Here is a 13,973-nt window from a genome sequence, read left to right on the forward strand (position 1 = left end):
AAGGTCGTTCTTATGTTACCCATTTTGCAATAATGGAATTTCTATCCATTACTAGTCAGGATGCCCAGTTTCTCTTGACAACTGAACCTGACAGAACCTGTTACCCCTTTGCCCAGCAATAGCAGATCAATTTCCCATTAGGAGAGACATTGGTGACACTAGATCATGGTATTTGCTAGTGCCATTGATTTAATTTATTTACAAAAATCCTGTTTATCCACTTGCAGAAATTTGCAAGTCCCCAGTCCTGTCCCCAGTGCAGGTTAGGGCAGCATATAGGGCTCCGCTAAATTGTGAACTGATTGTGATGGACCCCTATGATCCATTCCAGCAGCAGCAATGAATTCCCATCTCTTTGTTCCTTGGTTGCTGTCTCCTTGCTTTCAGGACACTATCACTTCCATCATCACCTGTTCCTTTCACCAGGGAGATCCCTTATCCCAATGTCACTAGTCTTTGGCTGTGTAGAGGCGAGTCTCGGCACTGACCTGTTCTGCAATATAAAGGAATTCAGACAGGTTTGACTAGACACTGAGTGTCCATTAGAGCTGTGCTTAACCCAGTATGTCCCCTTTAACAATTTTCTGAGGACTTGTCTACAAAAGAAAGTTGCACTGGTTTAGCTTAAGGTGTAATGTTAAACTGATTCAGTTTAGTAAGTCCCAATATGGACACACTGATTTTCATTTGAGTGTCTTGTTTTGATTTAGCTTAAACCTGTTCTTAATCGACTTAAACTAAACCATAAGAAGTCTGGTAAACTGAAATAAGTGTCCTCGCTGCATTTGTCATTGGTTAATTAAATTGGTTTAAAATCACACCTTCAGTTAAACCATTACACCTCTGTGTGTGTAGACAAGTCCTGAGCTCTGTCACTGCAGCTAGCTTTCTTGAGGGACCTTGGTCCAGACTCTCTCTAGGTTTAACCATTTTTATATTGAGTTTCTCATTGAGTGTTGATATCAGTAATTCATATCCTGTATTCTGTTAACATCTTGTTCCATAAAAATATCTCGGCAGTGGCTTTTAACAATACTAAGTGCTGATAACTTTTGTTTGCTTTAGTTGTAAAGCAGTCTGAGACATTCTGTAGAAAGATGATATAAATGCAGATTACTTCTGTTATTTCTATAAGAGTACTTTCCATGATTTTACACTAGCGTGAGTATTTGAATTGTCTCTGCATTTACTCCTAGGTTTTACAAGCTGATAGTTACAAACACTTGTATTTGTCCTCTTGTATGAATAAACTAATGTTTATGGGAAGTATTTTGTACTGCATTCTTTTGTAAATAATTCTCAGCATTGAATTAGAAATACAGGATTTTAAAATGTCAATAAGAAAAGGAGTACTTGTGGCACCTTAGAGATTAACCAATTTATTTGAGCATAAGCTTTCGTGAGCTACAGCTCACTTCATCAGAATGCATCCAATGAAGTGAGCTGTAGCTCACGAAAGCTTATGCTCAAATAAATTGGTTAATCTCTAAGGTGCCACAAGTACTCCTTTTCTTTTTGCGAATACAGACTAACACGGCTGTTACTCTGAAACCTGTAAAATGTCAATGTTTCAGGTTTTATTTTTTCTAGGTTTACAGCAAGTATCAGAACCAGGATTACAAAATAATGTTGTGAAGTAATATAGTTGTATACAATGAAACATATGTTTTAGTCCTATTAGTATTAGACATCTTGCTATGAAAATTTCAGTGCTTATCTTACTAAAAAGTGCCATAGATGTGTCGATGTTTTACAGCACACACAGTTTTGATAAATTCCCATCCAAAGCAAGTTACAATTTGAATCAAATGAATACTATGCAGACTATTAAAGAAAGAGGTTTGGAGCAGACAGCCATAGCCTAAGTGCACAACTATGTTTTCAGAAGAGATTTCCATACAGAGATATAGGAGGGCTGTCAGAAATGAAGGAGAAGGCTCTTCAAAGCTTAGGGGGAAGCAGAGTAAAAAAAGGCAGAGAGAAGTGAAATCACAGAAAGGAACACAAAGTGAATATTGGGTAGAATGTGGTGTCTGAGAACAAGTGTAGGAGGAAACCTGTTGTATCTTTATATGTTGTTCTATTTTTAATTAGAGACATTTTAGATTTGCCTTTTGTGACGTTTTCTTGCAAAGTCTGACTCTTAAATATTTTCATACTAGTAAACCATGAGTGAACCCATAAAATATGTCAGATTAAGAAGGCATGACTCAGAGCCTAAACTTGCAAAGCACAGTGTGTGAAATTTTCAAAAGAGCTCAGCACTGGCCAAACTCTGCTCCTGTTGGAATCAAAGGGAGTTTTATCTTTGACTTCAATTGGAACAGAGTTGGATCAATGCTGTGCTCTCTTGAAAATCCCCCTTGAGCGCCTTCTGTGAAATTCTGAACATCCTCAATTCTCATTGATTCCATTCTCAGTGGAGGACACTCAGGAGATGCTTAGCCCTTTGCAGGATAAGACTTCACATTCTGAGGTGTTTGTGAACTGCTGAACCTAAAAGATGATGGAATCACAATATGCTAAGAATAGGAATGTGCTGTTGCTAAAATAATTACAGATCTCAGCATAGAACTCACACTGGCAAGGCCAAGGCTGTATTAGTGTCAAAAGCAAAGCTCCACGTGTGGAATGGGGGGAGAATATACCCTTCAATCTTATATAATTACATAGCACTCAATAATGTTGCATGTGCATGCTCCCTTGGTCTCTTGTACTTGACTAAAACCAGCGGGTAGGGCTGTAGCTAGCAGTGTGAAATGTGTGCATATATTGGTCAAATATATTGGTGCACCGCTACAGACTAGGGATCGAATGGCTCGGCAGCAGTTCTGCAGAAAAGGACCTAGGGGTTACAGTGGATGAGAAGCTGGATATGAGTCAGCGGTGTGCCCTTGTTGCCAAGAAGGCCAATGGCATTTTGGGATGTATATGCAGGGGCATTGCCAGCAGATTGAGGGATGTGATTATTCCCCTCTATTCGAAATTGGTGAGGCCTCATCTGGAGTACTGTGTCCAGTTTTGGGCCCCACACTACAAGAAGAATGTGGAAAAATTGGAAAGAGTCCAGCGGAGGGCAACAAAAATGATTAGGGGACTGGAACACATGAGTTATGTGGCAAGGCTGAGGGAACTGGGATTGTTCAGTCTGCGGAAGAGAAGAATGAGGGGGGATTTGATAGCTGCTTTCAACTACCTGAAAGGGGGTTCCAAAGAGGATGGATCTAGACTGTTCTCAGTGGTAGCTGATGACAGAACAAGGAGCAACGGTGTCAAGTTGCAGTGGGGGAGGTTTAGGTTGGATATTAGGAAAAACTTTTTCACTAGGAGGGTGGTGAAACACTGGAATGCGTTACCTAGGGAGGTGGTGGAATCTCCTTCCTTAGATATTTTTAAGGTCAGGCTTGACAAAGCCCTGGCGGGGATGATTTAGTTGGGGATTGGTCCTGCTTCGAGCAGGGGGTTGGACTAGATGACCTCCTGAGGTCCCTTCCAACCCTGATATTCTGTGATTCTATGATTGGGTCCCCTACACTGTCATCATACTTGCAGTATCCCTGTAATCCCCCACAATTTATTATCCTACATTACATACACAACAGTGTAGCTGATAGAGGAAGATATAGGAATCCGGGCCTGTAGCAGAGCCAGCCTCAGGGCACCCTAATGAGTGCAACTGGCCTGTAGTAGGCTGCCTGATTGACTACACAGACTGATTGGTGGGAAGAGTCAGCAGATCAGCTCTTCAGGCCAGCAGCAGCAGTTTGGTGGGTGCTCAAAGCAGTCACCCACAGCTGTGATAGCTCCTGCACCTGCCTCATCCCAGCCCTGCTCCTGCCTTTTTCCATCCCTTCGGCTTCCTCGGTCTCAGCCCTTCTGTTGCCTTGGACCCAGACTTGCCTCACTCCACGTAACCTGGCTCTGACCCTAAGCTCTGATTCATGACTTTGGCTCTGACCCTCAGCGCTGGCATCTGGCCTCTGACTCTGCTTTTGACCCTTAGCTCTGGTTCCTGATGGCTGACTCCGGCTCCAGCCACTAGGTACAACTCTCAGTCCGTGTCTCAGTCACTGACGATTTTGAGCAGCCCCAGAACAGGGAACTGGAGCTGATATGGTGAGCATGGACCCTACAAAGGCCATTTATCTCTCCGACAGAGAGTGGGGTCCCTATGGACCTTGCAGGCCCAGGTTGCCACCCTGCAGGTGCAGAATGCTGTTCTGCCACGCTTTCAGCTCCAACCCAAGCTCCCACACCTGGCAAGTTTGATGGTGGTCATGGCAATTTTGTGGATTCCTAAATCTGTATCTGCTCCTATTTCTGCTACATTGTACTCACTGACCAAGCCTGGGATTGATTATCAGCCTGCTTAGTGGGGAGCCCCTGGCTTGGGTTTCTCTGCTCCTGGAAGAATCAAGCCCGCTTCTGGGACAGTTCGAGGACTTTGTTCAGGCTATGGAGGTGATCATCAATGATCCATGTCACGAGCGTATGGCAAAAGTCACACTTCAGGTGTTGCTGCAGGGATGCCACAGTTGCTAGCTATGCCATGGGGTTCCGGTACTTTGTAGTAAATGCCGAGTGGAACAGTACCACCCAGCATTATCATTTCCAGCTCAGCCTAAATGATGACATTAAAGGTGAACTGGCACAGTTAGAATCCCTGTCTGACCCAGATCGGTAATATTCAGCTGGACTGCACTCAAGGATGAATGCAGGGTGCAGCGATTTCTGGGGTTCACCAATTCGCCACAGAGAGAATGAACAGAACAGGTAATCATCAAGTGATTTATGGCACTCCTTGAAACCAGAGCCTAGTTTGTCTGGTACACAGAAGCTCAGTTGACCTTTGATCGACATTCACCTTGCACCCATCCTGATTGACCCAGATACCACTAATCCATTTACAGTTAAGGCTGATGCCTCTAAGTTTGCTGTATGTGGGGTACAGTCTTAACATGAAGGCCCATGCAACCAACTCCACCCCTTTGCCTTTTAATTTTGGAAACTAACCCAGTGGAAAAAATATGTGATGTTTAGCTACTGGCTATAAAGGCGGTTTTCAGAGAGGCGCCACCTCCTAGAAGGGGCTTGATTCCCAGTCCAAGTCGTGTTTACCACAAGAACCTGGAGGTCCTATGGACTGCTAGATGCCTTAACCAGCACCAGATCTGCTGATCTCTCTTCTTTGCTCGCTTTGACTTTACAGTTACCTATCGTCCAGGGATGAGAAATGGGATGGTGGGTGATCTATCCTGCAAAGACGAATATATTGAACCTGGCAAAGAGCCCTGTGCCACTGTGCTCAAGGTTTCCCACTTTGTCAAGAGGACAGTTGGCAGGGTCTGAAATCCTCCATCTGCTCCCCGCTGACCTCTTTGTGACCCAGATCTACTAGACCATGAATGATGTGGGTATCTGACTTGATTCCAAGTTCTGATTTCAGAAAGGCCTTCTCTGTTGTAAGGGTTGTATTTATGTTCTGGGGGGCGGGGGGAGAACCTAGGCTTGTGGTATTGAAACTGTGCCACAATTTACCACTTGCAGGCTAATATAAGACTTTGGAATCTGATCTAGAGGAATTTCTGGCCAGGCCTACCAATTTACATTAAGAATTATATAAGGTTCTGTGACCTCTGTGCCCATACCAAGGATATACAATCAAAATCCCTAGGTCTCCTCCATCCTCTGTTCATGCCTCCACTGCCTTGGTCTACTATATCAATAGACTTCAGTTTAGAACTGCCACACACTCAGGGACACGCGGTAATCCTGCTTGCCATCAACTTCCTAGCAAAGATGGTGCACTTCAGCCCATACTGTATTGTTCCCACTGCATGGGAGATAGTTTTGCTCTTCCTGGAAAATGTCAACCGCTACTAAGGGTTATGGACAAGCATTGTATTAGACTGGGGACCTCAGTTCATCTCCCGAGTCTGGAGAATATTTCTCGGACTCATTGGCGTCAAATCCCTTCTCTCATCCACTTATCACCTGCAGACTAATGGGCAAACAGAGTCAATCAAATTTTGAAGAAGTCTCTTCACTGTGTTCTGAGTTACCACCAGGATGACTGGGTCACCCTGTGCTACGCCAAATTGGCATATAACAATGTGAACCATGCCTTGACCCAATATATCCCATTCTTTGCAAACTATGACTCGTAGCTCTTCTTCAACCCAGACTTACCCATAAGTTCCCCAGTGCTGGCCACTGTGGATTTTGCCTCCCATGTACATTGGGAGAATAAGGAACACTTGCAGTCTCCCAAAGAAGCCTTTAGGCACCACGTGGACCAAGAATGTTGAGCTGTCCCAAATCTGCCTGTAGGGGACAAGGTGTTGCTCTCTGCCCAAAGCCAAACTGGATTATTGATATCTGGGCCCCTTCAAGATTATATTTCTTCAGTGGCTTTCTAGTTACAACTGCCCAAGTCCTTGAAGATCCACCCTGTCTTTCACATTTAACTTTTAAGGTCCTACACTGAGAATCCATACCCAAATGGCTCCAATCCGTCACCACCACCCATAATAGTCCATGGATAGGAGGGGTACTTGTTCCACCAAATCCTCTGCTCTCGGCAAGTTAGGGGAAGACTCTAAGACCTGGTGGACTTGGAAGGCTACAGTCTGGACGAATGGTCTGGGAACTGGTAGAGAATATGCATGCCCTGGACCTATTGTGAGAACTCTACGAGAAGAACCCAGCGAAACCAGGCCCCTAGGAGGTGCCCTTTCATGGGGAGTATGGTCAGGAATCAGGGCCTGCAGCAGATCCAGTGTCTGGACAACCTAACGAGCACAACTGGCTTGTAGTAGGCTGCCTGCTGGGCTACACCACCCAACTGGTGGCAAGAGTAAGCAGAACAGTTCCTAGGCCCAGCAGCAGCAGCAATTTGGTGGCTGCTCAAAGTATTTGCCCACACCCTGCCCCTCCCTTGGCCACAGCCTTGTTTCACTGCAGGAACTTGACTCTGACCCTCAGCTCTGATTCCTGACTTCATATTTCGGTTCTGATTTTGGTTCTGACCTTGGGCTCCTATTCCTGGCTACCGACTCCAGCTCCAACCACTAGACATGACTGCCCATGTTCCAGCTGTTGACAGTAGAAGCTTCTAATGAGGAGTAAAAACTCTGTAAATCACCATAAGAAAAATATTGCCTATAGGAAATGTAGTTATAACGGTGGCATGTGCTTTCTATGCTATTGCTGTGTACTTCAATAATTTCTTTGTGACGTTTATCATCAAGATGAGATCATTCACTTTCCATTTTAAATCCTTATCTATTCTGGTGTTCCATTCATCATACTCATCCTCATCCTCATCATGATTAATACTGTTAAAATGCTTTATATCCAATGATAATATTTAACAATTTCCTGGAAGTGAGCTAGCTGAATGGACAATAACTTCTATTTGCAACAAAATCTGAAATATTTAAACAATTTTATTTGTAATTTAGATGAACTATTTGCAAAATTAACATTCAGTTTTTCAAAAAGTGCACTTTGATGCTTGATCTTTAGACTAAATACAGTGTATATATTTATTCCTTAGCATTATTTATTTTAGTGCTTGTGAAAGTTATGCAATTATCCCTAGAGCCTGTAGTTTCTTATTCACAGAACAGGTACAGCTCAGTTAGTGGCAGAACAAACTTCCTTTCATTGCTCGGGTATTGTGCTGCAAACCTGAAATGAAGGGGCCACAAATGGATAAGAGTAGTTCATACCCCACACCTAGTTAGACATTGACACCAGCACTATAAGCCAGATCTTCAGTTGGCATAAATGGGTACAACTCCATCTGGCCCTATACATTTAATTCCAGAATGTTCAGAACACTTATGAAATATTTTTCCTGTGATTCTTCCCCCTCCCCCATGTCCTTTGCATTCTTTTCTTTTGGAATCTTTCATGATTTTGAATTCCAGTGTCACCAGGGCTAAAAGCAAAAGTGCCAACAGTGTATTTGCACTGAGGTGGCAGTTTAATCTTATTCTTTACATCGATTTTTCTTGTCAAAACTATTATTTGAATGAACATATCTTTTTAACGGAAATGAAAATTTGCATGGAAATTTTTTATTTTGGTCAAAATGTTGTCTTGGTTTTTTTGATGAAAAATTGAAAACTTAAAAAAAAAACCCCAAAACCACCCCTTTCATTTTTATGTTTTTGGTTCCTCACTGCCTCTATTCTTTTACCCTTTCATCAGTGAGGACAAAAGGTAGTGCGAAGGGGGAAAACCTAAAACTTGTCTTTGTTCTTTTTGTCAAAAACCCAAAACATTTTAGAACATAAGAATGGCCATACTGGGTCAGACCAAAGGTCCATCTAGCCCAGTATCCTGTCTTCCAACAGTGGCCAATGCCAGGTGCCACAGAGAGAATGAGCAGAACAGGTAATCATCAAGTGATCCATCCCGTCGCCCGTTCCCAGCTTCTGGCAAACAGAGGCTAGGGACACCAGCCCTGGCTAATAGCCATTGATGGACCGATCCTCCATGAACTTATCTAGTTCTTTTTTGAACCCTGTTCTAATCTTTGCCTTCACAACATACTCTGGCAAGGAGTTCTGCAGGTTGACTGTGCCTTGTGTGATAAGCATTTTGTTTCATTTTAAATGTTTTGTGAAAATATTTATCCTCCAACCATGTCGAATATTTAACCAATAATTTTCCCCAGTTGCTAGCAAAGCCTAGGACTGATGAGAGATATTAATTTACTTAGAGAACTACTATAGCATAGTAGATGGAAAGTATGGCAGGAAATCCTGAGTTCTGACCCCTGCTCTGCCATCAAACTTGCTGTGTAATCTTGGGCAAGTCACTTAAACCAACATTTTAAAACCTGAGTGTGATGAGTCATCCCTGAATTTCCTCTGAGCCTGAGCCTGCTTAAACCTGATGAGTCCCTGAGCCAGAGCATGTGATGAGTCATAGGAGGCAATTACCTTTTAGACCCTATGCCACTTACCCAGGTTCAGCCAATCCACAGGCAAGAACCCACCTGAGTGATCCTAAGGCAGGTACATAGACTCCTAAGGGAAGCAGTCTTTCTAGTCTGCTCAACTTCAGTACCTCGTCAGGAGTACTCCCACAGCAGGAGAGTGAGTTTGTGTGTGTATGGGGGTGGGGGGGTGAGAAAACCTGGATTTATGCTGGAAATGGCCCACCTTGATTATCATGCACATTGTAGGGAGAGTGGTCACTTTGGATAAGCTATTACCAGCAGGAGAGTGAGTTTGTGTGTGTGTGTGTGGGGGCGGAGGGTGAGAAAACCTGGATTTGTGCTGGAAATGGCCCAACTTAATGATCACTTTAGATAAGCTATTAACAGCAGGACAGTGGGGTGGGAGGGGGTATTGTTTCATGGTCTCTGTGTGTATATAATGTCTTCTGCAGTTTCCATGGTATGCATCCGATGAAGTGAGCTGTAGCTCACGAAAGCTCATGCTCAAATAAATTGGTTAGTCTCTAAGGTGCCACAAGCCTAGTAGTTCTGATAGTTTATCTGTGCTCCAGCCAGCCCTTGCTTCCATTCTTGCTTCGTCCTATGTCCGTTTTTACTCTAGCCAGCCCCCTGCTGAGTCTGACGCTGGCTGCCTACTGTTGGGCGGTTACATTTCATATTTAAGTACCTAAATAGAAGGGATAGCTGAGGATGGCTGTAGTGGCATTTGTTCATGCTCAGTTCTTCTGGAAATCAAACCACTTTTACTTGCATTACATACATTTAGGAGCCCAGTGTTAATCACTCACTTGAAAATGTTGACCTTCACCTTCCCTGTCCTAATCTGAAAACTGGGGCTAATGCCTACCTCAGAGGACTAGTTAATGCTTTTTACAGTGCTTTGGAAAAAACTGTAAGGGACTACATAAGTGCTCAGTAGTAGTATCGCTGTTTTGGAGTTCACAATGTGTGTGTGTGTGTGTGTGTGTAAGCTAGAAAAACATTTCTGCTTTTGTATTAAAAAAGAAGAACCAGATTTGAATCTGTTTCAGCCTGTGGTACTACTTAATCTGGCTCCTGCTCGTCTGAGAGATAAAGGGCCTGATTTTCAGTCTGTAAATCTGAAATAACTCCATGACTGTAATAAAGTTATTGTCACCAGAGGAAATTAAATGAGAGTTGGGCTCTCTTTTGCTCAAATGTCATCCGCTGCTAATCCCACTGCAGTGTTAGGACACTTCTAGCTTGTTTTGTAGCCAAAAGGAGAGAAACTCCTTTCTTGTGAATAGAAATGGAGTTGTTTATAGAAAAAACACCCCAGCTATTGTAATTCATTTATACAGTAGAACCTCAGAGTTATGAACAGACTAGTCAACTACACATCGGGTGACCAGATGTCCCGATTTTAGAGGGACAGTCCTGATTTTTGGGTCTTTTTCTTATATAGGTTCCTATTACCACCACCACCTGTTCTAATTTTTCACATTTGCTGTCTGGTCACCCTAACCACACACCTCATTTGGAACCGGAAGTTCACAGTCAGGCAGCAGCAGAGAGAAAGAAAGACACACACACACACACACACAAAACAAATACAGTACACTACTGTGTTAAACGTAAACTGCTTAAAAGAGGGAAAGTTTAATAAAAAAGATGCAACAAGATAAGGAAACTGTTTCTGTGCTTGTTTCATTTAAATGAAGATGGTTAAAAGCAGCATTTTTCTTCTGCATAGTAAAGTTTCAACGCTGTATTAAGTCAATGTTCAGTTGTAAACTTTTGAAAGAGCAACCGTAATGTTTTGTTCAGAGGTATGAACATTTGAGAGTTACAAACACCTCAGGAATTCTACTACTGGGGGCAGGCAACCTACGGCACGCGAGCTGATTTTCAGTGGCACTCACGCTGCCCGGCACCTGGCCACCGGTCCGGCGGGCTGTGCATTTTAATTTAATTTTAAATGAAGCTTCTTAAACATTTTAAAAACCTTATTTACTTTACATACAACCATAGTTTAGTTATATATTAAAGCCTTATAGAAAGAGACCTTCTAACAACATTAAAATGTATTACTGGTACCCGAAACCTTAAATTAGAGTGAATAAATGAAGACTCGGCACACCACTTCTGAAAGGCTGCCGACCCCTGATCTACTGTATTGAATTTTGACAAGAGATTGAAATGGATGAGTTGGTTGATGATGGAGAGAGGAAAATCTAATATTAGGGAAGAGATATAGGAAGACTGATTTTTTTTTTTTTTTTTTTTCTCCTAGCAGAAGATTTTGGGAACACTGCCATTTTACACAGTCAGAGAAGTGCCACCGTGTAGTCATGGTGATTGAGGAAATAGTGACAGGGCTTGAATCCCAGTGGAACAGAAGGAACGATATTGCCTTTAATAAATAGACACAAGAAAAGCGGAAAAGTTCCCTTTTTAAATGTTTACCAGTAGCATTCTGCAATCTGGCTATACAAGGTGAAGAGAATGGAATGAGGCCTTTCTTGAAAAGTGTATATAAGGGGGGGAGAGGAATGTACCCTAACTTCTGAAATTGTAACTTCTGTAAATGAAATGTGAAATGCAAGGCTGAGTATACATAATAACCCCCCTATCTGATTAAATAGAAGTGAGAAACATAATACTTCTGACTTTGTATTGTGTAATAACATAGGTTGTATTGTGTGTTTAAACTGTGATATGTAATATGGATAAACAAAAAAATACAAGTGAGAAGACATCATGAATAAGGAAGGACAAACTATTCCAATGAAAGAAAAAACAATTGGCAGCCTCTTGCAAAATAATGATTGAAGTGAATTAAAAACTTTATTGTGGTTTTAAAAGGCTGATCCTTTTTTAGTTGTGTTAATGTACTGTTTCTATCCATTTCCTGGTTTTGGCCAGGAGTGGAAACAGAAGTGCCAGGAGAGAAGAAATGTAAATGGTATTTTTGACTCAGCCCAGACCAGTAAGAACTGGAAATCTGACTGAAAATATTTTTGCAAGATAATCCAGCCTGATTTCCACGCCAAAGAGTTTGGCATGAGATCTGAACTTTTGCATGTTTCTTCCAAACTAAACCAGTGGGCTACCAAGTAACCAGGCATTTAATATATTGGTCACTTCAATGGGCTGCTAGGCCAGTTTTTCCCCTCTCTCTAATGCACTGCAGTGTCTCTCTGGGTAGGCTAATGCAGATGGAGTCAGCTAGTGCAAAACCCTGATGGCTTCTGCTTCCCACTGCATCAGCCTACTGTGTCTCCACTACCTCAAACTCCTGCCTGCCAGTGATTAGAAGCACCAATTTGCACGCCCTGAACAGTTCCCGTTCCTCCTACAAAGTGCACAAACCCTCCCTGCTTAGGGCTACGTCAAAGGAAGTCCAGCAGCCTACGCCTCACTGCCAAGGTAACCCAGCCATGTTTCACTTAGTTTCTATCACTGTCTTAGGCCTCATGCAGACTCCTCAAAAACACCTGACATTTTCAGAAGCAAGTGTGGGAGGAGAATAGATTGTGGGGGAAATAGAGGGGGGAAGGGAAGAGAGGAAACAATAGATTTTGGGCATTAATATCCTCCTTAAGTATGCAAGCAGCTGTAAACACCTAGTGGGCTTTTCCTAGCACGAACTCTGGTTTGTATTCTGTGCTGTGTAGGTATCAGAATCTCATTTAAGATTTCAAAGGTTACATTGTGGATATGCATGCGGGTGCATATGTATGAGGTCTGAGAGAGTAGCAGGGGTGTGGTTAGGTAGTGGGGTAATGCAGAGAATTAGTAATGGGTGGAGACAAAGGAATGAGCGATAAGGAAGATGGGAAAAATCAATGACAAATAGGTGAGAGAGGAATGGAAAGATTATGGAACAGCAGATAGAGCTGGCAAGAGGAGAGAACAAACACAGGAATAGAAAGGTGGGAGATTATTAAACATAAGGCACAGAAACACCAGCAGCTAGTAAAAGGAGAGAGAGAGAATGTTATGAAAAGTTACTTGGAACCCCAATCTAGCAAAGACTTGTCCCTGTCATTTGGACAACTAATGTGCTGAAAGTTAAACATGCTTTGTTGGATTGGTCCCTATTTACTGTACAGGTTAAAGCCAAAATGTTACAGAAATTAAAACTATGTAGAAATGTTTAAGTTTAAAATGAGAGACAAAATTCTTTGGTAACTTCCTTTTGGTTTCTAACCCAAACTATGCCTGTATTAGCATAATTTGGTATGGAGGCATCAGTAGCAAATCCATAGTTAAATTTGCATTAAGATTTGTACTTAAAACAGGCCTGAAATCCCTCTACTTCCTATTTTAATAACCAGATTTAGTCTTGAAATTAACCACAGTACTCATTAAAATTAATTTTCCATGTAATTATCGGGTTTTTTAGAAAAGCAATTACTAGCTTGGGTAGAAGACAGACTTTAAAATGATCCCTTATTGAATTTTGGTCCTGACCTCTCGTTTGTTTGGCTACAGGGAGCCAAAGAAACACTATCACCTCAAATTCCACCCCTCTTTCTGCATACCCACACCCTTTCTCACAATGAAACTTGAGAAGTCATTTTCATACTTTATATTTAAACATAAAAGGTTGGATTGGCACCTCGCAATCCATCCCCAGTAGGAGGAAGCATGTAGCTGCGCTGTACCAACAGTAGAATAGGGACCATATTGTGACTTTGCAGGTCACAGTTTAGTTCCTGCTTCCCCCACTGCTCCGTAAGGAAAGTAAGTGCTACAGTAGTCTTTTTCCTGGTGCAATCCACTTTGCCCTCCATGTCAGAACTACCAAAGCTCTACCCGCAGTGGCAGTGTCTCTTGCCCACCATGCTGCTGCCCTTGAAATGCTTATGCCACCTTGGTGCCCTGCATAGGAGCATTGCCGGGGTCACAATTAGGCCCCAAAAGAGCAGTTTCCCTAAGTTGTCATAATTTAATTTGCTTTGCATCAAAACACTTCCAGAGTTGCCTGGATCCACCAGCTGCTTTTTTTCCTCCCCTCTTGCCTAGCCTGGCT

The 13,973-nt window shown here is 42.5% G+C and overlaps 1 protein-coding gene across 12 annotated transcripts in view; it reads right to left on the reverse strand.

Moving 5' to 3' along the window:
* The window catches only part of PGCKA1 (PDCD10 and GCKIII kinases associated 1), a 64,139-nt gene that overhangs the window by 5,132 nt on the left and 45,034 nt on the right, over positions 1-13,973 (reverse strand). For 2 of the 12 annotated variants that reach the window (XM_073342303.1, XM_073342300.1), the window contains one exon: positions 411-493. The exons of the other annotated variants lie outside the window; for them this stretch is intronic. The gene's annotated coding sequence lies outside the window, so the exon portion shown is untranslated. The remainder of the gene's footprint in view (positions 1-410; positions 494-13,973) is intronic. 12 annotated transcript variants of the gene reach the window in all.

This window comes from Lepidochelys kempii, chromosome 4 (assembly GCF_965140265.1).
Source record: "Lepidochelys kempii isolate rLepKem1 chromosome 4, rLepKem1.hap2, whole genome shotgun sequence".
Taxonomy (NCBI): Eukaryota; Metazoa; Chordata; order Testudines; family Cheloniidae; genus Lepidochelys; species Lepidochelys kempii.